Genomic DNA, 26,718 nt, shown 5'->3' with positions numbered 1-26,718 from the left:
TGTAAAATAATTGCTCAGGGTATCGGCTGGAGGAAGGCAGGTACAGAAGCACAATGAAAGAAGTGCTCCGGTGTTCCCACTGCAAGAGAGACCTTGAGGTGCTGGAGAGGGGCCATGGAGCTGGTGCAGGGCCTGGAGCCCAAGTGTGATGGGGAAGGGCTGAGGGACCTGGGGGGTTCAGTCTGGGGAAGAGAAGGCTCAGGGGGATCCTGATGGCTCCCTACAACTGCCTGAGAGGAGGATGGAGCCAGGAGGGGCTGGGCTCTGCTCCCAAGGAACAAGGGATGGGACAAGAGGAAACGGCCTCAAGCTGCACCAGGGCAGGTTTAGATGGAGCTGAGGAACAATTCCTGCCCCAGAGGGTGCTCACGCATTGGAACAGGCTGCCCAGGGCAGGGCTGCAGTCACCGTCCCTGCGAGTGTTCACACCCCGTGGAGACGAGGCCTCAGTGCCATGGGTTAGGGGTGGCCTTGGCAGGGCTGGGGTAGGGGTTGGAGTGGAGGAGCTGAAAGGGCTTTTCCAAGCTGGCTGATTCTATGATTCTGCTTGGTATTTGAGAGTACTGTGAGTGTGCTGATGGGTGGAGTTTAATACCAGACTCAGTCATGTCTGCTTTGTGATGCTGTTTTTTCCCCTTTGCTTTCTCTGCTGGGTTACAGAAGCTGTGCAGGTCGGTAGTCAGGCACGTGTGTGTCTTCCAAGAAGGTTGCTCATACACTTCTCTAAGTCATTGCTTGGAATGAGTGTTTCTGTAAGAAGCTCATTGGGTTTCTTTCTGGGAAGCACAGTCTCTACCTCTCAAATGCTTTTAGGTTATTTCTACTTTATTCTGTTTTCATGTTCCATCATTCCTCTAAAACGATGAACTTTCTGATCCGTGGGCAGCATTCCAGCAGCAGTTTCACTACTGCTATGGAGGAGCTAAACCCCACTGGGCTCCTGGGCTTCCTTGGGGAAGAAGCCTCATGGCAGGAGGCTGCTGGTGCTCTGCGTTCCTGTTCCCTGGTGTCCGCATCCAGCCTCCCACGGGCTGCCTGGGAGCGAGGGATCGTGTGGAGCCAGGCAGCTCTGCCCGGTGGGAGGTGAGGATGAGTTCAGTGCAGCTGCACGTTTGCTCCTGACTGGAGAAGGAAAATGAGATGGGAAGAAGAAAAAGCGCTGGCAGCAGGGATGCTGCTGGAAACGATTGGGTAGCTGCAGCATCCTCCAGATTGTGCTCCAGGTTTATCACAGGTGTGAGACTCTTTAAGTATGAACAAGAGAAACCTTTTCAAAGTACTTGAAGCTCCTTGATTGTTATTGCCAAAGAAAAGCACTTTTCCCCAATCCTCGTAATTTTCTATTAATTTCATATGGTACTGCCTGGGTAATAAAGATATTAAATATTGACTGATTCCCTGCTCTCCCACTGCTCTCAGTCTATCTATGAAGGCTTTCCCAGAGGAGCTTCTGACAGGCTTTAAACAATCAACTGTGACAGCGTGGAGGAAAAAGCATTGTCTCGCTTGCTAATCTCTTAGCTCGTGTGTTTTCAGGGCGATTTTAGTGCATCTCTCGGTGTGTCCTAGATCCTGGTTCCCTTTATGAGCATTGTGCTGGTTTCGGGTGTTGACAGGCTTTGGCACCTCATGCTTGCATGGTCTGACTTGAAATCTCTGAGACGTGTTGTTCCCCGGGCAGTGCTCCTGCAGAGGGGTCCCTGCCGGTTTCCAGGGCCATCCGTGCGTGTGGCTCTGGGGTTTTCCATTATTTAGTTGGCCGGCATTTTGCACCTCCCCATTCTCCTCTTCCTACCACAAATCTGCTGCTGTTTTCTCAGCGGTTTGTCTGCCTTCCATGGAGGACTTGAACGTTAGTCCTTCATGCCTGCTGAGTATCCCTGCTTTGATTACTCTCCCCTGTCATTGATTTATGACATGTGTGGAGGCCAAGATAAAGGACATAAGTCAGACATAAGAAAGAATGTAAGAAGTTAATCGTGTTGTTTTTACCTGTTCCCTGACTAATGTCTTGATACAAATGCAGATACGAGGCTGCTGGATGATTACAAGTGGAAGTACCTGTCTGTGCTTTACAAGAGGTTGCCACATCTTAGTTGGATGGGGCTTGGAGCAAGCTGCTCTAGTGGAAGGTGTCCCTGCCCTTGGCAGGGGCTGGAACTGGACGAGCTTTAAGGTCCTTTCCAAGCCAAAGCAGTCCGGGATTCTACAATGTGTAGTGGAATGTGCTGCTGTATTTACAATACCGAGCCTCTGCTGAGGGAGGGCACCTGGGAGGAAAAGGAGTTCTAAACACGCGAACTCTGAAGGTCTGAAATACACCTTGGGTGGGTTTTAGGGCACCCAACAGCGGACAAGTAGCATGACTGAACAGTGCTTTCCATGGGCAGCTGATCTCCAGTCCAGCACTGCATTTAGTAAATGCTTTTTACTTTGTGCCTCATCTGGGAGCAGGTTTCAGTACATTGGATGAGGTCATTGCTGGATGCAGTGTAAACCTGGGCACTTCAAAACCAGCACTAGAGAAGCTTTCAACCAGTCTCTTCTGTCATTTCCATTGGCCTCTATTGAGTGCTCTGATAAGATCAAGATGTGTAAGATCCTGTACGTTAAATCTGCAGCCAGGGGCTGGTAGTGCTGGGGCACTGTCCGAAGCTGTTGTTGGGCAGCCAGAGGTGCCCCTTCAAGCCCTCTTTTCTGTCGCTGGACCCTTCCTCCTGGCCCAGGATGATTTCACTGGAAGCACGAATCCAGTGGAATATAAAAGAAGCCATGGACAGCATTTCCAGAGAATGTTTTTTAATGGGGTTTAGGCTTCTGTGGTGTCAAAGAAGCTGAGATTTGAGGCTCGGTCAGAAGAAAACAGTTAACTGGGTACTGCTTTATAGAATCTTGAGGGAAAGAACAAAGGGCTTCTCTGAAATCTGTGGGTTTTAGTAATAATTGTGACTGTAATGAAGTCACCCATTATCACAGCAGCTCCAAGGGGGACTTTCAAATGAAATTGGCAGTGGAGGAGGAGTGTGTTAACATGAAGATGTGGCCCTGAGCAACCCGATCTAGTTGAAGATGTCCCTGCTCATTGCAAGGGGATTGGACTAGATGAGCTTTGAAGGTCCCTTCCAGCCCAAACTGTTCCAGGATTTGAGGAATGCAGCAGGAAGCAAGGAAGAGGGGCACAGCAAGGGTGCCCCAACACTATGTACTTTCAAGCTTTAGTTTGTCTACTGCTGACTGAGTCCAACTGCCCTAAGATATGAAGTGGGCTGAGTAGCTGCGTCTCCTTTAGTGCTTGGCTTCTTTGTAGCCAGAGCTCAGGTCTGTAGCTTCTTTGGTGCTGCTTCTGGAAAGGAAAGCTGCCTTCCTACCTCAGTACTTTAACTGGAACTGAACCAGACTGAGCCAAATAAGGCTCCTTCAATGTAACACAGTAAAGAATGAGTTTCTAAGGCTGGGTGAACGGGGAATATTTAAGAATGTGATGCTGAAAAGGAAGTGCTAAAAATCTGTGAATAAATCTTACAAGTCTGGAGTCTGGGGTGTGGAGAAAGAGATGGCACAAGAAGGGATCATAAAATCACAGAACCCCAGACTGCTTTGGGTTGGAAGGAACATGAAAGCTCCTCCAGCTCCAACCCCTGCCATGGGCAGGGACCCCTTCCACTAGAGCAGCTTGCTCCAAGCCCCTGTGTCCAACCTGCCCTTGAACACTGCCAGGGATGGGGCAGCCACAGCTTCTCTGGGCACCCTGTGCCAGCGCCTCAGCACCCTCCCAGGGAAGAGCTTCTGCCTAAGAGCTCATCTCAGTCTCCCCTCTGGCAGGTTAAAGCCATTCCCCTTGCCCTGTCCCTCCATCCCTTGTCCCAAGCCCCTCTCCAGGTTTCCTGCAGCCCCTTCAGGCACTGGAGCTGCTCTCAGGTCTCCCCTTCAGGAGCCTTCTCTTCTCCAGGCTGACCCTCCCTGGCTCTCCCTTTGGAACTTAGCAGGGTTTGTTTCCTGCTGTGCTGCTGCAGCACACAAAGCGATCGGTCTTGCAGCTTCAGACTGGGGTTTCTTTTCCTTGGGGACCACTGCTGTTGTTTGCTGCAGATTCCTTCACATCCTGCCCGGCTTTGTAACCTTGCAGCACATGTTTTGCTTTCTTTACTGCCCCCTGGCACCTGGAAATCTGTTCCTGTCCCCGAGTGCCCACAAACCCTGTGCTTTCCTGCCTCCCATGGCTGACCGTTTTGAAAGGACAGAGCTGGACCTATCAACAGGTATTCACAGCATCTGCTGTCAACATGGCATCACCCTCCCTGCCAGCAGCATCCTGCCAGGGAGCTGGCACTCGCTTTGGTGTGCGCGCTGCCCATCTGCATGCAGGTTCACTTAGCACCTCTTGCCCTAGTGGAGCTGGCACGTGTCTCGCTGTGGGCCCGGAGCCACCCAAGCATATGGGCTCAGTCTGCTCCAGGTGCCTGCAGCAGAGATGGTACGTTTGTAAACCGGGAGCAGGATTCCTGCGTAGCAAAGGTAGTGCGGCTTTTGGGCCTGAGACTCTCTCTTTAAATCCCTGTGAGCTGAGTATGCTCTGACCTGCGTTTCTCTGGCTCTTTCTGGTGTAATCCAGTGCTGTGACAAAGGTCCAGATCAGCTCTTTACCCATCTCTGCAAAAGACCAAATCTTCCAAACGGTTTTTCTATTCAGTCAATTTTTTTTTCAGATGCATCAAAAGGAGCTGCACCCCCAGAGCAGGATTGCTAATACTGTGTGTACAGAGCAGCCCGCTCCCAGTGCGTTAACGTTGTGCTCAGGACCTGTGATGGCTTCTATTAGGTTTCTGCCATGTCTTTGCTGCTATGTTTTCTCTCCCTGTGGCTTTGTAATTGCAAAGGCAATGAAGTTACCTCCTGGAGACCTTATTTTCCATGTATCCAGGTAATTTCTGCCCATCACTCTCCCCTTGTCTGTGGGTTTTGTGTCCCTATATCCTCAGTTTGGCCTCTGAGCAGAGGCACAGACCGGGGTTGCAGTGTGAGTTTGGTGAGATTCAGGTTCTCTGGATGCCCCTGCGCAGTGAAGTTTTCCATGAAACTTGTGACACAGACATTGGTAAGTGTCTCCTGAATGATTTCTCTTTTGCTTGCTCCCATTGGGATGCTCAGGAAGAATCCGTTCCATCTGGAGGACTAAGCAGAGTGCATAGAACATCTGTGGCACAGGGGAGGCTTCCTTCCTGCTTTGAAGGTAACTGCCAGCAGCGGTATCCCTTGTTAGCTCTACTAACAGAAGGGAAGTTGTCCTGTTAGATGCCCCAGGAATCCCTTCTGCATTCCTGCGGGTGAGTGAGCGGCTTCCCTCAATGCTCTTCCCTTTTCCAAAACTTTGCTTTTCTCTGTTGTCAAAGATGTTGTCGATTGGCAATGTCTTTTGTTAAATTTAGTGCGGAGGCGATCCCAAGGCGTCCATCAGGCAGGCTGTAGCAGTGGTATCGTGCCTGGTTGCCTTTGCTTTGGAATTAGTATTCCAGCAGTCCTGTTGCAGGGTTGTATTGCTTAGCTCCTGTGCAGAGATTTTTAATGGGATAATATTGATCCAGTTGGGACCAGCAGAGTTTGCAAGGGACGAGTCATTAGGCAGCGTTTGTAAGGGCTGGCCTGAGCACTTCCATTGTCCAGTGAGTTTTGAAGCAGTTGGGTTTCTCCACTGACCTTTGAAATAGACTTGTATTAAACACCCGTCTGTGTTCTGGTAGCAGGGTGTATCTGTGGGACTCTAATGGACTTTTAAAATACACGTGATGCAAAACAAAGTGTTGCCTTTCCCCTCAGTTACTTGTAGAGTCTTTTGCCTACTTCATCAATACCCTTAGGAGATCAGCTGAAAACCATACATTTTCTGTGGGAGATGGTGGTAGGAATTAAATGGAAGCATTAGTCTGAATTGCAAACAATAACTGGGTGACCAAACCAAACAGAAGGGACCATACTTAATCCTGACGGATTCACCAGCGCTAGGAGAAGCATTCAATATGCTAGGTGGAGCTAGCATGACATCTTTAAAGCAGCGATGGAGAAACTCTGTCTCTAGAAAAGGATTTTAGATCGTTCACTACTAAAATTAATGGCAGGTTTCACCCCACCTGCCAAAGCTTCTCAGTCATCTTCCTCCTGACCCAGTTCAGATTAACCTTTGTAATGCTCTGGGTTACCATGTTCAGGCGTCCTGCAAAGGGAGTGGGAGACAAATTCCCTCCGGCTGCCTGGAACGTGCTGGATGGAGCCCTCAGCCTGTGGCTGGAACAGTAGGAAAAAGCCTGGTGCTAAGAAGGTGGGAAAGGGGAGCGTTGGAGAGGACAGGGGCCTCCCAGCGTATCATGGGTGCAGAAGGGGACAGTGTCTGGGTTTCTGGTGTGGTTTTGTGTGAAGATCACTGCTCCCATGGTCACTTAATGGCTTTCTGGTGTTAATAATGGTTCAGTTTTCACAAGGTCCTCAGTGCTGATATGTGAGACTGTGTATGGAGAGGTCTCATAAGCAGTATTGAGGGCAGCAGATGCCAAGGGAGGGATTCTGCATCTGGAAGCAGCAGGGCAGGAAAGAGCAAGGCAAAGCAAAGGTGGGGAATGTGCTGGGGGCCCTTATTGGAGAGCTGGTCTCCAGAAGTGGAAGAGGAAGGTGGAGGAGTGAAGCTGGTGGTGTGAGTCTGGGCTTGACAGCTCTGATCCATGTGGCTTGGAGCGAACAGAAACCAGATTTACCAAATTTTGGCACATGTATGGGCTGGAATGATTTTAGAATTCTCCCAAACCCGTGAAGGACCAAACCAGGTACAAAGAGAAAATTCTACTTGGATAGAAAGGTTTGTGAACTTACTGCTGAAACAAAGAATTCCCTTAGGAAGAAAAGTCCCTGAAAGCATCCTGAGGTGGGGAAGGGTGCCCGGAGGCCTCTGGTGAGTTTGGTACAGCTCACGGTGCCCCTGGGTACCGAGCCCGTGCAGCTCTGGTCACTGCTGATGGCACATGAGCTCATCATTTGACACCAGCTGCAGTGGTTCCTGTCCAAGAGCTCTGTTCACAACATTGCCACAGCCTTTGTATCCCACAGACCTTGGTCATTGTGTTGCCTGCCCAGACCTTTCTGGGTTTGGAGTCTGTGATGTTGCAGGCAGAGGTTGATGGAGTCTACGTGGCACTGCCGTTTTCCAAAGCACCTCTCAGATGTGTGTGGAATTGGTAGGGCTATTTTAAAGGATGGGTTATGAGCTTAACTGGTTAGCCCAAAGTAATTCATCATGCCAGCACCAGAGGTAGAGGCAGAACCCATTACTTTCCTGTTTGCTCAGCAGGGGAGACAAGGGCCCTGGAACAGGAAAGTCAAGAGATCTAAAAGTAGCAAGTTCTTCCTACACTTATCAGCCATTCACAGCACATATGGCCAGAAAGGAAGTTTAAATAATTCAGTCCTACTCCTTTATCAGGCAGCTCAGTTTAACCTTGTTATCCCTACAGTAAAGCTATTACCTGTGCTTACCCTTCCTACAGTCCTGCAAGCTGCAGTTAGTCTGCACCAAGAGACAGAGGATCTGCTGCGGGCAGCTTGGGGTTTGTATGGGTGTTTCATCAGCCCTGTTCTACCAGGCTCTTGATGGGAGTTCATGTTTCAGTTCTTAGCTGGTCAGCCTTGGCCCATTTTGGTCCAGCCTGTTCTTCATTTAGTACCTTTTGGGGGTTTTTATTCATAGTTACCTGTGTTTTGTGCCTGACCCACCAGTCAGAACCACAGATCCCAACTGATGAATGGTGCCTTTTCTTCTTTGAGGACTCCATTTTGGAATGGGTTGATTTGTACTTGCAGACAGCATACCTCATTGTGGCCATAGGGCTCAGCCTGGAACATTCAGAACACAGACGATTGCCTGCTGCATTGTTTCTGTGGTTCTATTTTAATGTTTCATTTTGCAAATACATCTGAAAAGTTTCAGAGCAATCACGACTGACTTCTCAAAAATAACTCAGGAGAGAAGCCCCAGTGAAGCTGAATCCTTGTTCAAGGCAGCTGAGGGGCCCTTCTAGTCCCCAGGATGGGCAAACATGCTCTTCTGACTCTGTGCCAACAGTCATTGGATTCTGCAAACCCTTCTCATAGTGCAAATCATTCCATTTCTGAATCACAGATACCAGCAGGGCTGTGAGATTCTCATTTCTAAATACAACAGAGTATTTCGAGCACAATATAAATACTGATTAAAAAAAAAGGGCTAGAAACCAAAAAGTGATGCAGTGCTGACATTTTAATGATCCATGAGCAGTTATATCTGCTTCCAAGCAGTCCAGGTCACAAGGTGGTTTTTTGTCTTGTAAATGTGGTGTTTGAAAGGGCATTGAGGTCTCCAGGGTCCCTGGCTTTTTCCTCCAGCAAACTCATTCTGACCCACGCACACCTTCTTGGGTAAGCGCTGCAGGCAGTCCTGTGATGTCTCCCAGTGAGGTGCTGTGGCTTCCATGCTGATGTTCTGGAAGTTCTGAAGTTCTCCCAGCATAGGTAAATCTGGGGATTGTCAGCTCACCATAGAGTCATAGCAAGGCTTGGGCTGGAAGGGACCTTAAAGCTCCTCCAGCTCCAACCCCTGCCACAGGCAGGGACCCCTTCCACTGGAGCAGCTTGCTCCAAGCCCCTGTGTCCAACCTGGCCTTGAACACTGCCAGGGATGGGGCAGCCACAGCTTCTCTGGGCACCCTGTGCCAGCACCTCAGCACCCTCCCAGGGAAGAGCTTCTGCCTAAGAGCTCATCTCAGTCTCCCCTGTTTAAGTGTGAACCCATCACCCCTTGTCCTATCACTATGTGCCCTTGTCAAAAGTCCCTCTATACATTCAACGTTTAGCCTCCCTTTCTTGCCAATTTTGCTCTAATCCCTGGTGTATCTGGTAGGAGCACAGTTTATTCATTATAGTCATGTATAGCTGTCCTTAGGTTTCTGACTTGCAAGATTCTCTTTTTTCAAAGCGCTGCAATGGTGGCTCTGCTTTAGGCTGACAGTTCTTTATTTTGCCTTTCAAGCCTTTGAGAAGGGCTTTGCAGTGTTGTTGTGAAGAGCTGCGTGCTCCAATTGGAATACCTATTTTTGGTGGAACATCCAGTTTAGTACAATTGCCGTGTGAATTTTGGGTCTTGCAGTTGTTTATAGAGATCTTTAGGGATTCAGGTTTCTGTAGCCTGACACTTTGCAATGGGATGTCTTCCTTCCACTGAAATGGTTTTAAAATGAAGTCTCGTACTGCCCTGACCCATCGTGTGCTCGGTGCAGCAAAGGGTGGCCCGCATCTCCCCTCTCGCACATGGGTGCAGTTCTTGGTGACAGATCTGGTAGGTGACAGTAAGATGTGACCCTGCAGCCTGGGTTTTTCCCACCAAACCGCTCTATTGTACACAATGAAATAAATCAGCATTTCATCTGATGAATCCAGTTGGCAGTCCTTTCCTCTGAATCCAGTTTTGATCGATTCCTCGGGTCTTGCACTTAAATAACCCTGCCTGTACATGGAATATTCTATTCACTGTGTTGCAGAGACCTCTGCATGTCAGGACAGATACTTGTAGCAGTGGATGCAGTCACTGTGCTGTGTTTGCATACTGATTAGATGGGTTCATGAGGCATTAGACTTGAGAAATCCTCAGCTGTGCTCTGTAGAGCAAATTTGATCTTGGATATTCAGGGGAAACTCTTCAGGAGTATAAAGCCTTGAGCATCTCTGCTGGCATTTTGATTACTACTGACACATGTTTTGTCGCTCCGGTGTCAAAAAGACATGCAGGGCTTAATAAAGACAAATTAGAACTACTTCACTGTGGTGGTTTCACACAAAGCTGCGTGGCCTGAAAGCAGGGACATTGGCATTGCACTGATCTCCTCAGGTGCTCAGGTTTTAATAGCCCCTCTGCACAGGCACCACAGGGAAGCAGGGATTTATTATCCCGTGACGCCAATTTGCATCAGCAGTGACTCTTCACTGATTCTGTGTTCATGGTATCGAGTCTGTACTTGTTCTTTCAGGGTATTTCTCAGAAAAGCCTGAACTTACACTACACTTCACTTGCAGATTGCTGTAGTGAAGAAGTGGTTTTGTCACTGCGAGCTCAGGCTCAGGTGTCCGTGCTGCTGGTAGCTTCCCTCCTGGTGATGGGGACAGGTATCAGTCAGGTCAGTTCTGGTGCCTCCCGTGGGCTTGGGGAATAAAAAGTGTTAATGTGATGCTGTGTGACACAAAACAGTTTAACAAGGTCTGGAGCTTCACGTGACTCGTCCTGCTCAGAAAAGCAGGTTGTGTGTAGCAGCAGCTACCACTGAGGTCAAAGCAGAGATGTTTAATAGAGTGAATTCCCTGTGTGACAGACTACCAGAGGGTGTTTCAGAGGCTGTTTGGGGTAGGGTAGGGGAAAGCTCAATGTGGGCTGGAGCTGCTGGCATTATTCTTAATGCATCCAAACTGTGACACACTGAAGGACCAGCCGGAGTGTCCCAAGGCACACCTGAGAGGGTATCAGGGGCAGAAAAGAGAGAACGTGGCTTTCAGGTGGTGCTCAGCCCCCTGGCAGGAGAGGGGTAGCTGGAGCATCAAATACTGCAGCCAGTCTGAGACCTGCTGAACTCCTCACAGCTTTAGCACATGTGGCACAGTGAATCTCAGCTCAGTGTCGCGTAGCTCCTGGCTCTGAGTTGCAGAAGGGGCATCTTTTCTGGGTGACATTGGGGTGCAAACTGTCCGTGCTGCTGATGCAGTTCTGGCTAGCACCTCCCATGGGAGCCATGCCACTAACCTGGCTCTCCTGCCAGGGCATGCTCCATGCCCCTGGTGTGTCCCAGGTGCTCCTTGCCTGCCAGAGATGATGGCAGAGCTGTGTGTGGGATGTGGTACCGCGGTGACCAGGCTGGGATGCTCTCAGAGGGGCCAGTAACAAGGGTAAGCATTTGGGCTGTGTATCCCGGACCTGATTTTGCTCCTGGGACAGAGGTGGAGATGTGGGAGGCCTCACTCCCTGGTGCAGGAGCTCTCCTGCACGCTGCCCCTTCCCTTCCTGGTTCCCGGGGCGCTCTCCTTGCCCTGACCCAGGCAGGGCTCCTGCACAGGCTGCCTGCCTGCCTGCCGGCAGGTTGGATACTGGAGGTGCGGGCATTTGCTCCTCCAGCCCGCACATGCGAGCGATGTGCCTTTAAGACTAGCAGGAGAGCAATAGTATCTCCCTCCCTCCTGTTAATTGTAACATGTTTTTCAGCCATGCTTTCCAGTCACATTCGCAGGCAGGAGCGGGAGCCGCGCTGGAGCTGCCGCTGGTGATGGGCAGCGCCGGGGGCCGGGGGACCCGGTGCCCGGAGCAGGAGCCCGCTGTGCCCGGGCGCTGGTGACGCTGCCGCGCTCAATCCTCACCTCTGCCCCGGCCACCGCCAGCTCCTCGCCTGCGTGGCCGTGGCCTCCAGCGCGGGTCCGGGTCTGCTGCGGGCTCTGGGGCAGCGCGGTGGTGCCGGGACCTGCAGCGGGTGATGCAGCAGGAGCCGCCGGCACAGGGGTGCTGTGGGCTGCCGAGGGCATGGCCGGCTCCCTGAGCCCAGAGTGACTGCACTCACTCGAGGTCAGGACTGCTGCCCGGAGGATGCCCTGTGTGTCTCCAGTTACCTCCCTCCCGCCTCGCCGCAGAGTATCTGGAGTTGCTCGCTCGCCCCTGCTGCGGGGGGACAGAGGCACAGGCCTCCAGAGGGTTAAGAGCATCTGCCTTTACGCCAAGTGTTGGAGCAGGAAATAATCTGCAGAGATACATGTGCAGCAATTCAACTGCTGCTGCTCTCCTGGCTGCCGCGCTGCAGGTCGGTGTGTGAGGGATGCTGTGCTGCTCACAGAAGATGCTGTCCTGGTGTGTCCGAGGCACTGGGCACAGCAGCAGAGCCCCGGTGATCTGAGCTCGGGAAATGTCTCCATCCAAGAGGAATTATGTTGCCGTGCTGGGTCTGTCAGCTCACTGAGGTAGGTGCTGCTGCCTGTGCAATGTGCTGTGATCCTTGCCGGGGGATGTGTTCCTCTCCTCTGCCTGGGCTATGGAATTAAAGAGATCTTCCAGTGGGAACAAGGTTTAATTTGCAGCCTTATGCCAGACAGGAATACGTGTGTGTGTGCAGCAGGGAGGGGACAGCAAAGGATACCCAAGTGATGCCCTTCGTGCCTGGCAATAAAGTTGTGGCACTTAATTGGAACAAACTTGCCTGGGTCTGTGTGGCATGCACCTGGGAGGGTTTGCTCCTTCCTGGCAGGTGACCTTTCCAAGGGGCTGGCCGCAGTGGACTGGGTTATGCTTTGGTTCGAAAGGAGGGACACAGTGCACTCTACAGGTCCCTTCATTCCGCTCCCGCGGACGTGGGGAGGACAGAGGGCACCCACCAGAGAGAGAAAACGCTGCGGCAGGGAGGAGGTGGCTTTCGGAGGAGTGAAATTACAGTCCAAGGAAGAAAAGAGGTGCTTTTCCCGGAGAAAGAGGGAATTTTGATGTCCTGAGGATTGATCTGAGTGTTTGGAAGTAGAGAAGGGGATTGGCTTCGGAAGCAGCCTGTGTGTGAGTGGCTTCTGTGGTTTTTGCTTTCCCAGCTCTGTGGACAGGAGTTTTGCTCATCTCTAACTGCTTTACCACCTCTGCACACTTGGCTTCAGGGCGTTTGCATTAATTCCTGGGAGAGGAAAACTGCCATCAGAATTCCTTAGGCTTGTTTGGGAAGGTGCTTTCCTTGGGGAATCCCTAACAAAACCCATAGCAGCCGATGCTCTTCCTCTCTCACCGGCGGGACGTGCTTTTCCGTGCTGTCTTGAGCTCCCTGGTGGGAGCTTTGCTCTGCACAGGTCAAGCTGAAAGGGAAGTTTTCAGACAATTTCCCCTGGAAAACCAGGGTGCTGGGCGCTGGATACCTCTGGTTAGTTCTCCTGCTGACCCACATGTGTGTCTGCACGTTGGCACCTGAGCACGTGAGCGTAGACCCTGGCTGTGCAGAGAGGGTGGGCACTGCTTGGATTCCGTACCTGGATCATGCAGGGAGGGGTTTGTGCGTGTTTCTGGCATTGCAGATCTTTGGAGCTAGCACAGCCAGCGGTGCCATTGCCGTGTGACACTTCCAGAAGTGTTGCTGTGGCATCCTGGCAGCACGAATGTGTCATTAACAACTGCTCTTCAGGAAAAGAGCAGGACTGTCATCAGCGCTGCAAAACAATTTAGTCACTTCTGCTGTCTTTAGTCAGGGCTTCCTGACTGGAATGTATCTGAGCAGTTTGGTCAGAGCATTTCTTACTGCCTCCTCCACCTCCCCAGGGCTGTTGTGCTACGCTTGACTCGGCACTGACAGACCTCATAGGGAAGGCTGGAGAAGAATCCCCCATTTTGGCTGTAATTTGGACCCAAATGCAGGCAAGAACGGGCTGCTCTGTTTCTGCAACTTGCGCATCCTCCTTTGGGACCCTGTCTAGGAAACCTCTGCTGCTCTGCCCAGCCTCTGTGTTGGAGATAGAGGAGCAGAATTGGGTCTTGCTGCTGTGTCTCAGGTGGGGTTTGCTGCTGTGTATGAATCAAGGAGCCACAAGCCCTGCTGGGGATGGAGGCTGTGATGATGCCCGGGGAGTAACTGCTCCTCTCCACCCTGAGAATGGGGATCCCACATAGTAGGTAGAGCAGGGCACAAGGAAGAGAATGATTCCCCAGCTTCATTCACGAGGTGAAAACAACACCTGGTGGAGTGGCACCTTTGTAATAGCAGTGCAAAGTCATGTGGATGACTTCCCCCTAAAAGAGCACTTATAAAGGGTGGTGAGCATTAACCCATTTGGCTGTGCAGGAAACACTAGAAAGCTTATCCCATTCAGTGCTGTTTGCACACAGGCAGGACGGGGTTGAGAACTGCCTGGGTTAAAGTAAGATGCTACTCACAGACATGATCTCAAAATAAATTTGGTGCTTGCTGACCAGCAGCTGTTTTGGTCATCTTGGTGCCTCTTTTCCAGCAAGCTCATAAAAGGGACCTATAAGAAGGATGGGGAGAGACTTTTCAGCAGGAGCTGTTGCAGCAGGACAAGGGGTGATGGGTTTAAACTAAAAGAGGGAGATTGAGGCTGGACGTGAGGAAGAGACCTTGTAGAGTGAGGGTGGTAAAATCCTGGCACAGGTTGTCCAGAGAGGTGGTGGCTGCCCCATCCCTGGAGACATTGCAGGCCAGGCTGGATGTGGTTCTGAGCAACCTGGTCTGGTTGGAGATGTCCCTGCCCATTGCAGGGGTTGGACTGGATGAGCTTTGAAGGTCCCTTCTCACCCAAACCATTCTGTGATTCTGTGATTATATGAAAACAGGAAAACGTTGGAGTATGTTCGCATGTCCTTTGGTCTATAGCAGCAGATGAGAATCTGAGCCTTACTGTGGACTCTCATCCACTTGGGAAATCAAACTGGGGCATTTGAACTACTGATTGCTTCTAAAGCAGCCTTTCTTGTCAGTAATGAAGTTTTGCATTAATCTCTAATTACTTGGAAGTTAAGAGCTGTTTGCTGGAGTTAATAACGGAGAGTGTTAGAATTAGGCAGAAGCTCTTCCCTGTGAGGGTGCTGAGGCACTGCCACAGGGTGCCCAGAGAAGCTGTGGTTGCCCCATCCCTGGCAGTGTTCAAGGCCAGTGTTGTGGTTCAACTCAGCAGGCAGATAAAACACCACAGAGCTGTTCAATCACTCCCCATCAGTGGAATGGGGGATAGAATGGGAAAAGAGGTAGAACTCATGGGTTGAGATAAAAAAAGTTTAATAGGACAGAAAAGGAAGGGAAAATAATAATAATGACAGAAAAATATACAAAACAAGTGATGCACAATGCAAGTGCCCACCCCTGAGCAGTGGGCTGCCAACCCCCAGAAAACTCCCTCCATTTTTTTGTTCAGCATGACATTCTGCGGTATAGAATACCCCTTTGGTCAGTAGGGGTGTGGTGGTTTAAACCCAGTCAGGTAACTCGTTCACTCACTCCCCCCCTTCTTTCCCTCCCCCTACTGCCGGAGGGACGGAGAGGAGAATCGAAAAGAATGCAAGTCCCACGGGTTGAGATAAGAACAGTTTAGTAACTAAGGTATAACACAGATCACTGCTGCTACCACCAATGATAATAATGATAAAGGAAATAACAAGGGAAGAGAATACATCACCTCAGCACCAGCCAACCGATACCTCGCCCCCCCAGCCCGACCAAGCACCGACCGATACCTCCTCCAGCCCCGCAGTCCCAGCCCTTCCGGCTAACTCCCAGTTACATCCTGGGCATGATGTGCTGTGGTATGGAATACCTCTTTGGTCAGTTTGGGTCAGGTGTCCTGTCTCTGCCTCCTCCCGGCTTCCCCTCCTCCCTGGCAGAGCATGAGACTCACAAAATCCTTGGCCAAACCAAAGCATCATTGTTATCAGCTCTGTTCCCAAGCTGAAAGTCAAAACACTGCACTGCACCAGCTACCACGAAGGAGAAAAATGACTGCTACTGCTGAACCCAGGACAGCCAGGTTGGACACAGGGGCTTGGAGCAAGCTGCTCTAGTGGAAGGGGTCCCTGCCCGTGGCAGGGGTTGGAGCTGGAGGAGCTTCGAGGTCCCTTCCAACCCAAACCAGGCTGGGGTTCTGTGTTTAGATGGGGGTGGTCAGCACTGCATTTCACACGCGCTGGGCTGGTCCCTTCCTCTGCCTGACGGACCCATCTCTAGAGCAAGGGCTGGGCTCTTCTCGGTGTGCCTTGTTGGTGCTCTGCTGCAGGATGCGGCTAAGCATGATGGTACCTGGGCCCAGCAGTGACCTGGCAGCAGTGGTGCTGGGATCCCTGCGAGGCCCTTAGTGACATGATTAGTGGTGGGCTTGTCAGTGCTGGGGCAATGGTTGGACTTGATGATCTTAAAGGTCTTTTCCATCCCGGTTGCTTTGATGATCCTGTGATGTGATAGGAATGTGTCTTGGCACCAATAAGCAGTTCACAGGTATGTTTTTTAAACCATGACAGTCACCAAGGGCCCTGTCTGTGAACACTTCCAGGGTCGGTGATTCCACCACTGCCCTGGGCAGCCTTCTGGGGAAGAAATAGTTGATTTGAAATTCAGGATTTGGAAGCAGGTTCTAAACCAGCTCCCAGCGATCAAAGCCTGGGGTCCAAAAGATGTTGAGATAAAACTGTGCCTTCCTGATGGTGTCTGGAGTGTCTTTAAGAGAATCTGCTACCGCTTTTGAAATCTCTCTGCCTTTGTACCACTTATAAAATGCATTCACAGTAGGTGGTGGCATCAGCCTCCTCTCCGTGAATGCAGATATTTATATTATGCAAAAGGTTTTCTCACTTTGCTGCATTCAGATGATGACTGGAGATACCATTCTTGTTAGATGAAAAATTGAGGCTGACTTTAGAGGTGAATTCAAAGAGCAATTTCTATTTAATATATATAGCAACAAATAGGAACAAAGCTGCTTAAAGATTACAGTAATGATGAATCATTATATAGCTCTCTGAAAAGCAATAAAAGTCAAAATGGAGTGCTAGGATTTAGTTGCTTAGAAAATGCACAGAAAGGAGCCTGTCTAGTGGAGAGGGTTTTACACCACATCAAAGTCAAAATGTTTTGAGGTGCAAAAGTACCAAGTGACTTTCACCCCAAGGATAAGAGGCAGCTGCTCCCTATTGCATGTTGCTCCAGAAGGTTATTTCTTTGGCTGTTAATAACTCATAATATTGTGGGGCTTTTTAAACCCCGCTCTCCCCCCCCCGCCGTGTTTCAGGGCAGATGCTCTCATCCTGCTTTTCCTGTTGACTGCTATCATTTTTGTTATTAATGCTAATTAAATGCTGTAACTTCTGAAAATCACATGAGTTTGAGCCATCAGCCCAGTGCAAATGCTGTCATCACCAGAGCCCGGAAAGTGTTCAAGGGACTGTAATTTTGCTACAGAGCTGCAGTGGGTATGGCTGAGGCTTCTGCTATCTTTGTTCCGACGGCACGGATTGGAACGTGTGTGCTCCTGTGTAATGCAGCATGAACAGAAACGGTGCGTTCCTCAGCTGTTGAGTTGCACATTCTAGACATAAGTCAACAAACATTAGAGAAATGACGCTACCTCTCCGTTCTGGAGAGCACTCTGGGGAGACCTTGCTGCAGCTTCTCAGCGCTTAAAAGGGACCTTTCTTATGAAAGATGGGGGAGACTTTCTAGCAGGGCCTGTTGGGTAGGACAAGGGGTTCCAGCCCAAGCAGCGGCAAAGTGGAAGTGTTCAAGGCCAGGTTGGACACAGGGGCTTGGAGCAAGCTGCTCCAGTGGAAGGGGTCCCTGCCCGTGGCAGGGGTTGGAGCTGGAGGAGCTTTAAGGTCCCTTCAACACAAAGCAGGCTGGGGTTTCATGGTTCTGTGAAGGTTGTTCTACCCGTGTAAGTGGTGCAGGGAGTGCGATCAGCTGCAGCAGGAGGTGCGATCAGCTCCACCAAGCAATGTCAGCTGGCTTCAGTCCTCAGCCTGCTCTGCTCCACCTCCCCTGGGGGGGTTTCATGGGAATGGGAAGCACAGTGCAGGATTCACCCTTGCGGGTGAGTGTCCCAATAGTGGTACCCCTTATGTGTCTGCTCACTGGGACCTGGGGTTGTTACTTGAGTGTAAATACTATCTCATGTACAGGTCATGCTTTTCCTCTCCCTGTTAAACAGCAATGAAATCTTCCAGACTTGGATGTTCCAGGCTTTATGGTGAAGCCGAAGCTGGAAAATCTTTGCCAGCTCGGAGACTGCTGCAGGTGATAACGTGTCTGTGACCGTGGGCCTTGCAGGTCTTGCTCCTGCCTGCTCCCCCAACACCTTGATTGTATGCAGGGAGTTACTGTCCCAGAGAGAAGACACAGTAGCATGAGGCTTGTCCCACAAAACATTTTGTCGCTGGGTTTTAACCGGCAGGCTTGTTTCAGCCAAAATACGGAATTCAGGAGTGTGTTTTGATGCCAAGACTTGCAGCATCAAAGCGCGGGTGCCGAGCTCTGTTCTTTTTCAGCATATGCACCATTCAGGAAGCTCTGGGCAGACTTGTGTGATTTTCTAACAGCTATTTCTTGCAAAGGGAAAAATGAAAAAGATTGCAGAAGCATATTAATTATCCACAGTTTAATGTATAGAGTGGTTTGCAAACAGTTATTGTGGACATTGTTATCTGAAAGACTGTAATTTTAATGGTTCTAATGGGGGCTATTGTAGGCCTACTGAAACTCTTACAGTTATGGTTTAATTTTAATATGGGCTCTATTTGAACAGCCTGTATTTTTAGATTTTATGGTACCCAGAATTATGTGCTTGGCTTATGACAATAAAATCATAGCTGAGTGCTGGAATGGATGTGAATATAGCTGTTTCGAGGCAGTCTCTTGTTTCAATAACTTACCTATTTTTAGATGTTAATCATCCCCTTCTTTGGTTCCTAAAACTGTGTGCAAATACAGTACCTCAGGTAAGGATGTAAGTGTGAATATGAGAAGCACTGTCTGGTAGCCCTTGGTCTGTAAGCCATACAGGGTTGTTAGGATTGTGGTGTTTGACCTGTAGAGAATGTCATCCAGAGAGTTCTCCTTGCCTCTCAGAAGCATATTGGGCCTTATTGAAAGAATGTGGGCTCAAAGGTGTCCTGAGGGTGGTTGTTTCCCATGATTTAACAAGAAAATAAACCTAAAAACGTTCCAATCTTAGCTCAGTTCCTTGTTCCATCTGTCGAATCTTCTTCCTTTGCCTACTTAATTAAGCAGCTTGCTAGTAATGGAAATCATTTCCCATGGTGTGGACAAATCATTGTTCAGTCTTCCTTCTGCTGAAGTGCTCCTGTAATTTAAACTCTTCCCACACAATCTCTTTCCAGGCCCTCAAATTCTGTGTGTTTCTCTCCCAGTTTTTCAGCATCTTTTTGAGCCGTGGACATCGGAGGTGCCTGTTCTGGGACAGCAGAACATCACATTCTGCTAATATCCTCACTGACACCGCGCGCAGAAACAGCATCACCTTTCTAACCTTGGACAAAATTGCCTTTCTTCAAACATCCAAGTGTGTCATTAAATTCTGTGGCTCCAGCATGGCCCTGGGACCTCACGTTGCATTTGTCTGCCCTGACTCCCCTATATGTTTTTAAGGCTGATTTCCACATAGAGCTCACCCCTCTGTAAGTGGGGCAGATCATTCAGTGCTGCCACTCTGCTCCTGGACAAGCAGACTTTGTTCGCCTGCATTGCAGTTTCTGATCTCTGACAGGGCATATCAAGGGGTTTGAGTTGTTTGGCTGTTGTTGAGTTTGACAATATTTATCACTTAAGCCAGTTCTGAGTTGCATTGGGCTGAGAAACTTGTGTCTCTGTAGGCCTAGTTAAAAGCACTTCCATTCAGTGATGGCTCCTCATTAAAATTGCATCTTGAGGATGAGCAGTGATTTCTGAAGTGTTCTGTAGCACTTTCATGTGAGGATATTCTTACAGTCAGTAAGTGATGTGTCACCGAGCTGTTTGCAAATGCAAATGCACAGCTCCTATCCCCGACCCCCCACAACTTCCCTTATTAAGGGTATTAAAAACCATTTCAGTTATCCGAGAGGGCTGTTTGAGGTTCCCATCACTTGCAGAGTCAGGGTTCCTGCAGTTGCAACCATCTCTACAGCTTTCTGCTTCCTGATGGCCATGGGGTGATGTTTTCCAGGAAGCTGAACAGATTTCTGCTGTTGTTGAGGTATCCATAAAATCACGATGACAAAGATGAATCCAGTTACAGATGTGGTGTTTGAGCACTCTTCCCTTTCCCCACGCTTCGGTCATTTTTGTGGTTCCTGCCACTGTTTAATTTAATGGCTCTCTCCATTTCTTAGGAGCTCGGTTCTCGCAGTTGCTCTGTGGTGTTGCTCTGGGGCTTACATCCAGGCTGGATAATCATCTTGACCACTTAGAATGGCTTGAGTAATATATCCCTTTGTGATCCATCAAGACCTCGCCTCATGCTGACATCCGTTTTTTCCTTAGTTTGATCATCTTCTTCCATTACCTCCCTTGAGGTAATTCCCTTCCAGCAGGAACATGCAGTAAAACCTTTCCTCCTCTGACTGCTGTGCTGTTGCCTTCTGTTTTCTACCCCCTCAGCACTCACCCTGGAATCTCTTATTGAAGGACCCCTGTCCTTACCTCTGAGGCCTTTGGCCACTTTTTTCTCTCTCTTTTTCCCATCTTCATTTTTTTCACAGCTTTTTCTTGAACAGTCCATTTGTTTCCTTGACATAACAGTTACTGACAGCCTGGTATCCTGTCTCCAACAGTGGCAAATAGCAGGTGCTTAGAGAATAATATAAGAAACAGGTGAGAATATAATAACCCTAATATATCCTGCCAGCAGTGATCAGTATCATGTATGCCTGAGAGTGTCTGGAATGTGTTTAAGCCAGCGCAGTGAGCAATATAATGCCTAAAGCCATGTGAGGAAAGAATCATTTTACAAGATGGCAAATCTGCTTGTGTATGTGCTGCTCTCCAAAAGCTCTGCCCTCTCTGTGCCTGGCATTGCTTTGCTGAGCACCAAGGGCCACGCTTCTTGTTTCTGAGCCAGTCCTGGGGCTCTGAACTGTGTGAATCAAGTGGAAAAATATCCTTGAATGTTTTAAAATGCCAGGTTTGAAGCTGCATTTAGAAATACCTCTATTAGCAAATGGAATATGTTATCCAGGGCACTGAGCAGCTAAATCAGAGGAGTGATGTTGCGGGCGTTAGACCTCTAATTACCGGTTCTTTAGTTGTGTGCTTCCTCCATTACCATCACTACTGCAGTAGCCAACGCACTTACCATAGTTTGATTTATCCCCAGCTGACGGTCAGCTTTACTGATAGAACGATTGCGTTTCAAAGTCAGGCTTTCTTGCTGTGATGTATTCTCTTTTGTGATCTCTGCATTGTTCATTGCTATCCACAAAATTTTTGGAGAAGTCCTTGGAGCATCCTTAGGATGACTTACAAAAGATGATAGGAAGACAGAGGCACTTTATGGGCATGAGTGACCTTCAGTGCCCAGCTCCTCACTGTCTGACCTCACCCATAAGGGTTGTTCTGTTCTTGTAAATGGGTCCATAAGTCCCTATGGCTCTAACTGCTCCAGTGCATGCCATGTGCTTGTTGAGTGAGATTGGGCATTATTCTTCCTGTCTGTTTTTCCCCTCTTCTCCCAGAAGCAGAGGGGTGCCTCTGGTGAGTGCTGCCCAGTGACCCCAGCAGTGGCTCCAGGAGACGTTCAGGAGGACAGGGTGGGGAAGCACTCCATTCCCAAATGGAAGCTTCCAACTTAGGGCCAAGCTGTGTGTGCCCCAGCTCAGGAGTGTGTGCGTATGTAAACGAGCTGGTTACAAATTCAGGGCAGAAAGGCACATAATTCCTTAGATGCCAAAGGGAACTGTATCTAGAGACGCAAGATAGAAATACGGCTCCTGGTATGTGTTTTAGTTCTGTATAAATCACCTGTAAGTGTAGCACACTCTATTCATTTAGCTTCTGACAGCGTTATTTAGGGGTGATATGAAGCAGTCACAAAGTAATAAGGGCTGCCTGAGAAGAAAATATGTGCTAAAGCTCTTAGGTGTAATGCTAATTTAAATAAAATGTGCTCTGTTGGGGCTGTGCGGTATTTCTGTCCAAAGTCTCAATAATATTTGAACCTTGGATGCTTAAAAGTTGGTTTTCTTCAAACAGAAGATGCCAAAATTATTCCAGAATATTTAGACTGATTTTCAGGTTGGGTTGATTCATTCTGTTCTTAGAAGAATGTTTTATGAACATCTGTATCACATCTGTAACTACAGACATCGCGTCTATAGATGCAGTCCAGCGTGTTTTGTGCCTCTAAGCCCCACAGGAAGCCCAGGGAGCTAACGGAGTACGATGCTGCCTGGTCAGACCATGCTTCAAGTTAGGCTGATGAGTGAGGGCATGTTCGGATGCAGTTCTGCATCCAGCTCTGGGACAGCAACACAAGAGGGATGTGGAGCTGCTGGAGTGACGCCAGAGGAGCTTTTTCCCTGTTTCTGTGCAGGCTGTGTCCTGCACCATGGATTCCAGACAAGAATTTTGATCAGGAGGTGGCTGTCGGCCCCATCACTGCCCCAAGCAATGGATTCAGAGCCCTCTGTAGCTTGCAGGTGGGTTTGCGATGGTGTCTTACATTGGTGCAGAAGATTTCATCTCCCAGCGATGAGTTCAGAGTTTGGTGGAAGCACTTTGTGAATAACGGCTGCAGAGCTGAATTCACCTCTGCTCCTGGTTCTGGGAAAACACCGCATACTGAGGTGGAATTTCCTCTTTTACTGCCTGCTGCTCAGGGACTTCTGTTTTGCTTCTGTCTGAGTGAGGAAAAATGAGAAAAGACTTAAATCAAGCCCCGGGCTTCCTAACAGTATGAGAAGGCTCCTAAGGGGCAGCAGGGATGCTGTAATGGAAGCACTGTTTTGGAGATGGGTTTCTGAGAGGTCAAGCTTGAAAATCTGTGTAGAATTTTCTAAGCTAATTCAGTTTAGTTGCGGGGGGTGGGGGGCAGATTTTTGATGGAGAAGGAAATAGAAGAAAGGAGTGAGGCCTCCTGTTTTATTTGATGTTTGAAGGTGATAGAAGAGGTAGCTCCTTTTGGACAAGAGGCCCCACGCTCCCTTTCCTGTTTTGCACAGATGTAGATGCCAACTTGATGAAGATCCAAGGGCAAACTACTGCCCAGAGTTGTGGCGCCTGTATTTTATAATAGAGGTTGCTATAATGTTATATGGAAATCCATTGCAATGGCAGTGCTGGGGTGTATGTGATTCTGGAAGTGCATTGGGTTTTTAATGACTTCTGAGGCTGAATTACCAGTTTGTAGCAGTTCTTTGGCTATCAGAACATCATCTGAGAGTGCTCAGAGTTTACAGCTTCTGTATCCGTTTCCTGGGGTTTGGGGCAGCTCCCATGCAAAGGGCTGACTTTTTGGATGATGTGGCTCATTTCTGTGCAGTCTCATAGACTGCCATAGGCTGTAACACCTCCAGATTAAACATTTTCTCAAGTTAGTGACTTTTATGTGGATGGTGATTGCAGGCAGGGAGGGAAGGATATTAAATGGGAAGTTGTATGTGGGTTTGGGGAATAAAAGCTACATAATATTTATGTAACAGCCACATCCTATGAAAGGCCTTTGAATACCATATGCGACAGCATCTCTCCAAATACCTGCTAGTGTTTCACTGTAACGGGGCTGGCCTGCGAGTGCCCGTCTGCTGGGGGGTTCCTTGAATCAAGACACGGAGTCTTTCAGAATCAGTGTTTCACTGCTGGGGTCAGCCCGGTGTGAGTGCTCCCAGCATGGGACGGAGGTGTGAAATCCAGGGTCTGCCCCGGAAAGGGCCCTGGGAGCTGTGAGAACTGTGTCAACCATCAGCAAGGGGGTGCAGGCTCAGGAGCTGCAGTCTCCTACGCAGCGTGTGAAGAGGAGGAAGGGAAGAGAGGGGCTGACTCAGTGCAGGAGCTTGCTCAAGCTCTCGGCTGAATACCTGCCAGGGCTGGGTGGAGAAACGTCTTTTGTTGTCTTAAGTTCACCGCGGATGACTCCGAGAACAGCTCTGTCCCACGCTGCTCCCGGTCAGGCTGCAGAGGAGAACTTCAGGTTTTGTGTGCTGCTAGCACGGAATGAAGCGCGCAGGTTCTGGCAGGATAAGGCTGAACAGCACGTTCGGAATGTGCAAAGCCTTGGGGTTTATTCGGAGAGGCTTTATTTTGTGATTTAATTATCGCACGACAAGGGCTCCTCTGTGCTCATAACAGGAAGGCAATTAAACCGAGTTCTCAATTTTATAGGCAGAATCTAAAGGATTACTAGAAGGTGTTTCTCGTAATGTTGACTCTTCTTTTTTAACATTTATAGGTGTTTCTTGGACACAGATGTATGCACAGAAATAGTACATCTTTGTGGACTAAGCGTATAGTTTAAGGCAAATAAGCAAGCCTTGCCTTTAGTAGACTATTTTCCTGCATAAGGACTCTGATTTCAAATAGTTTGGATAATGGTGTCTTTGCTATCAGAGGAATGTATGGATATGACTCACAGTGTCATAAATACTACGGCTATTACAGTGAGCATCCAAGGGAAATTACACAAAATTATAGATTTGCCAGGGTTCTTTTCTCTAACGGCCAAACTTCAAAATAGAAAGCTTTATTATGCATTTTGATGCATTTGAACTACTGAATGTTCTTGCTGGCCCACTAGACAGTTTAATAAGGCTCCTGAATATCATCAATAATTCATGCATCACTTAAACAGGGATGTGGTACTTGTTGTTCAGCTATAATCTGAGCATAGGATGTTGAGACCTACTATGGGATGCTCAGGGGCATGCTCTGTGCTGGCCCTCAACCCTCTAAGAGGTGCTCTGGAGGGTGGTGCTTCCCAACAGGGAGATGTCCTCTTTGCCCTCCCCATAGCTGCTGCTTTTCCTGAAGGGGAGGGAGTCCATTGGCAGTGGAGGATGTGGCGACCTCCCTTCAGTGTGACTTGCCTGGTGTGAATGGTGTAAATCATCCCCAGCGTGTGACTGTCCGTGCTGGGTGGACCAGAGACAGGACGCCGATGGTCCAGGTGGAGAGGTGTGGGGTGAGCCTAGGCTGGGGTACGTGAGGGTGCAGGGAGCATTAGTAGTGAGACCCCAGCTGCAGTCCTGTGTGTGGGCTGGATGTGGTTCTGAGCAACCTGCTCTAGTTGAAGATGTCCCTGCTCATTGCATGGGGGTTGCACTTAGATGAGCTTTGAAGATCCCTTCAACCCAAACCATTCTGTGAATCTATGATACATTGACCGGTATTTATGAAGAATCCTAATGAGATGTGGGTTTGGTTTGTTTTTTTAAGTATGCATTTGATGTTACTGTTTTTATTCCCATTGCGCAGCCCTGTGACATCCCTTGTTATCCTAATTCCCATATCCAGATAGAAGGTTTAGAAGCAAAGAGGGTGAGAAGGGCCAAGGGTAATTACATGGAAGGTTGTCCCCACTGGCCTGTCCTCTTGATATGCCTCAGGGAGTTCTGGTGGCAACATTTGCTATCCTTGATCTCATTTTACCATTAAAGAACTGAGGCGTGAAAAGCATTGAAGCATGATACTTCATCAAGAGGAGCATCTTGGCAGACCTGAGAAATGACAGTGAGTTTCCTGGATAGCAGTCCAGTCTTTTCCTGCAAGAGCCTTCATCCTTTAGACTTGTCACATTTGAGCCATGCTCGTGTGTCTCTACAAATAGAATAAGAAGTTGCAAAATGCTCAGAAATCAAGGGTGGAATGTTACAGGTATTTCTGAAAACTGCTAACAACGGTAGTTCTGAATAGGAAATTGCTGCACAAAGAGCAGGAACTATCAGATAAATGCAAGAAAACAGTGCCTGGAACAATTCAAGTGAGAGTTTTACTCTAGGTGGAACGAGTCCCAAGTCAAGACCTTCACCTTCTTCTCTCTCCCTGTTTGAATGCACTGTTCTTTATCAGGCTTCTAGGACAAATCTCATGCTGGCTTCCTGAGCTGTGTATTTGCTGTCTGGACCGCGGCCACATTGTGCCCCGTCTTCGTTCAGGCTGCAGAAGAGTGTGAAAGCCTCCACGGCTCTGCAGCTTTCGGGAGCCAGGCCACGCTCCCCAGGCACCTGTGAGCTGTGCTGGTTTGCAAGCAGGGTTTTGCAGTGAGCTGAAGCACTCCGAAGCACAGCGCTGCACCCTGCCAGCGTGATGCCTGTGCTCAGCGAGCCGAGGAGCAGCAGGAACCGCTTCTGCTCGGCTCCAAGCTGGCATCACAGGGCTGCGGACGCACAGCTTCACTGGCACTGGTGCTGTGTTGCTTATGCCTGAGGCACAGGGTTTCTAGCAGAAAAAGGCTGGAGGTCTTACCTTTCCATCCAGCCCTCAAGGCGTTCATCCCAGCAACGTGCAGCTTGGTCTGGAAACAGTGTTCAGGTGGTGGGTATGTTTGAAAGGAAGATGATGGTTCCTCACTTGCTTTTGGCTGTAATGACGGCATTCAGATTTCAACATTTCTCCCTTAACTCCTGCACTGCAGCCATCCTTTTCCTCCAGCTGGAGTGTTTGGGCTGAGGTGCGAATCCTGGCTCTGTGATGAAACAGCAAAGGATGGAAGTGGCTGACGGTGATCCCCGGCCTCCTTGCGTTCAGGTGTCAGAGTGGTTGCTTTTAAGCAAAGGCCGGAGTTCCCTATCCAGGGCTCCCGAAGGGATGGAGAGGAGAATGGAGAGAATGAAAATCCCATGGGTTGAGATAAGAGCAGTCCAGTAACTAAGGTACAATACAAAACCACTACTGCTACCACCAGTAATAATGATAAGGGAAATGACAAGCATAACCAATGCTGCATGCAGGTTCATCAGTGCAAGAAAGGAATTCAGAGCAGCATGATGAGCCATAGGACCCAATGGTTGAATTCCGCATCCAAATTTACTTGGTTGTAAATCATGGAATCACAGAATGGTTTGGGTCAGAAGGGACCTTCAGAGCTCATCCAGTTCCACCCCCATTGCATGATCAACTCATGTTGATCGGAATGTATTTCTTAGTGTCCTTTTTTGTTTCTGAGCATGGAAATACGCCTATGAAATATCCCGGCAATATTTGTGTCCCTAATGCTTTGAGGAGC

At 49.1% G+C, this 26,718-nt stretch overlaps 1 protein-coding gene across 2 annotated transcripts in view; it reads left to right on the top strand.

The window, feature by feature from the left end:
- The first annotated feature begins 11,308 nt into the window (after positions 1–11,308).
- Positions 11,309–26,718, top strand: part of HTR2C (5-hydroxytryptamine receptor 2C) — a 186,919-nt gene continuing 171,509 nt past the window's right edge. The window contains exon 1 of one of the 2 annotated variants that reach the window (XM_057404967.1): positions 11,309–12,003. The gene's annotated coding sequence lies outside the window, so the exon portion shown is untranslated. The remainder of the gene's footprint in view (positions 12,004–26,718) is intronic. The other variant, XM_057404965.1, reaches the window with a different exon arrangement.

This window comes from Pezoporus wallicus, unplaced genomic scaffold (assembly GCF_028554395.1).
Source record: "Pezoporus wallicus isolate ANWC-B61680 ecotype Strahan unplaced genomic scaffold, APGP_CSIRO_Pwel_v1 contig_6217, whole genome shotgun sequence".
NCBI lineage: Eukaryota > Metazoa > Chordata > Aves > Psittaciformes > Psittacidae > Pezoporus > Pezoporus wallicus.
The sequence above is the reverse complement of the archived record's forward strand: the minus strand, read 5'-3'. Positions and strand labels throughout refer to the sequence as shown.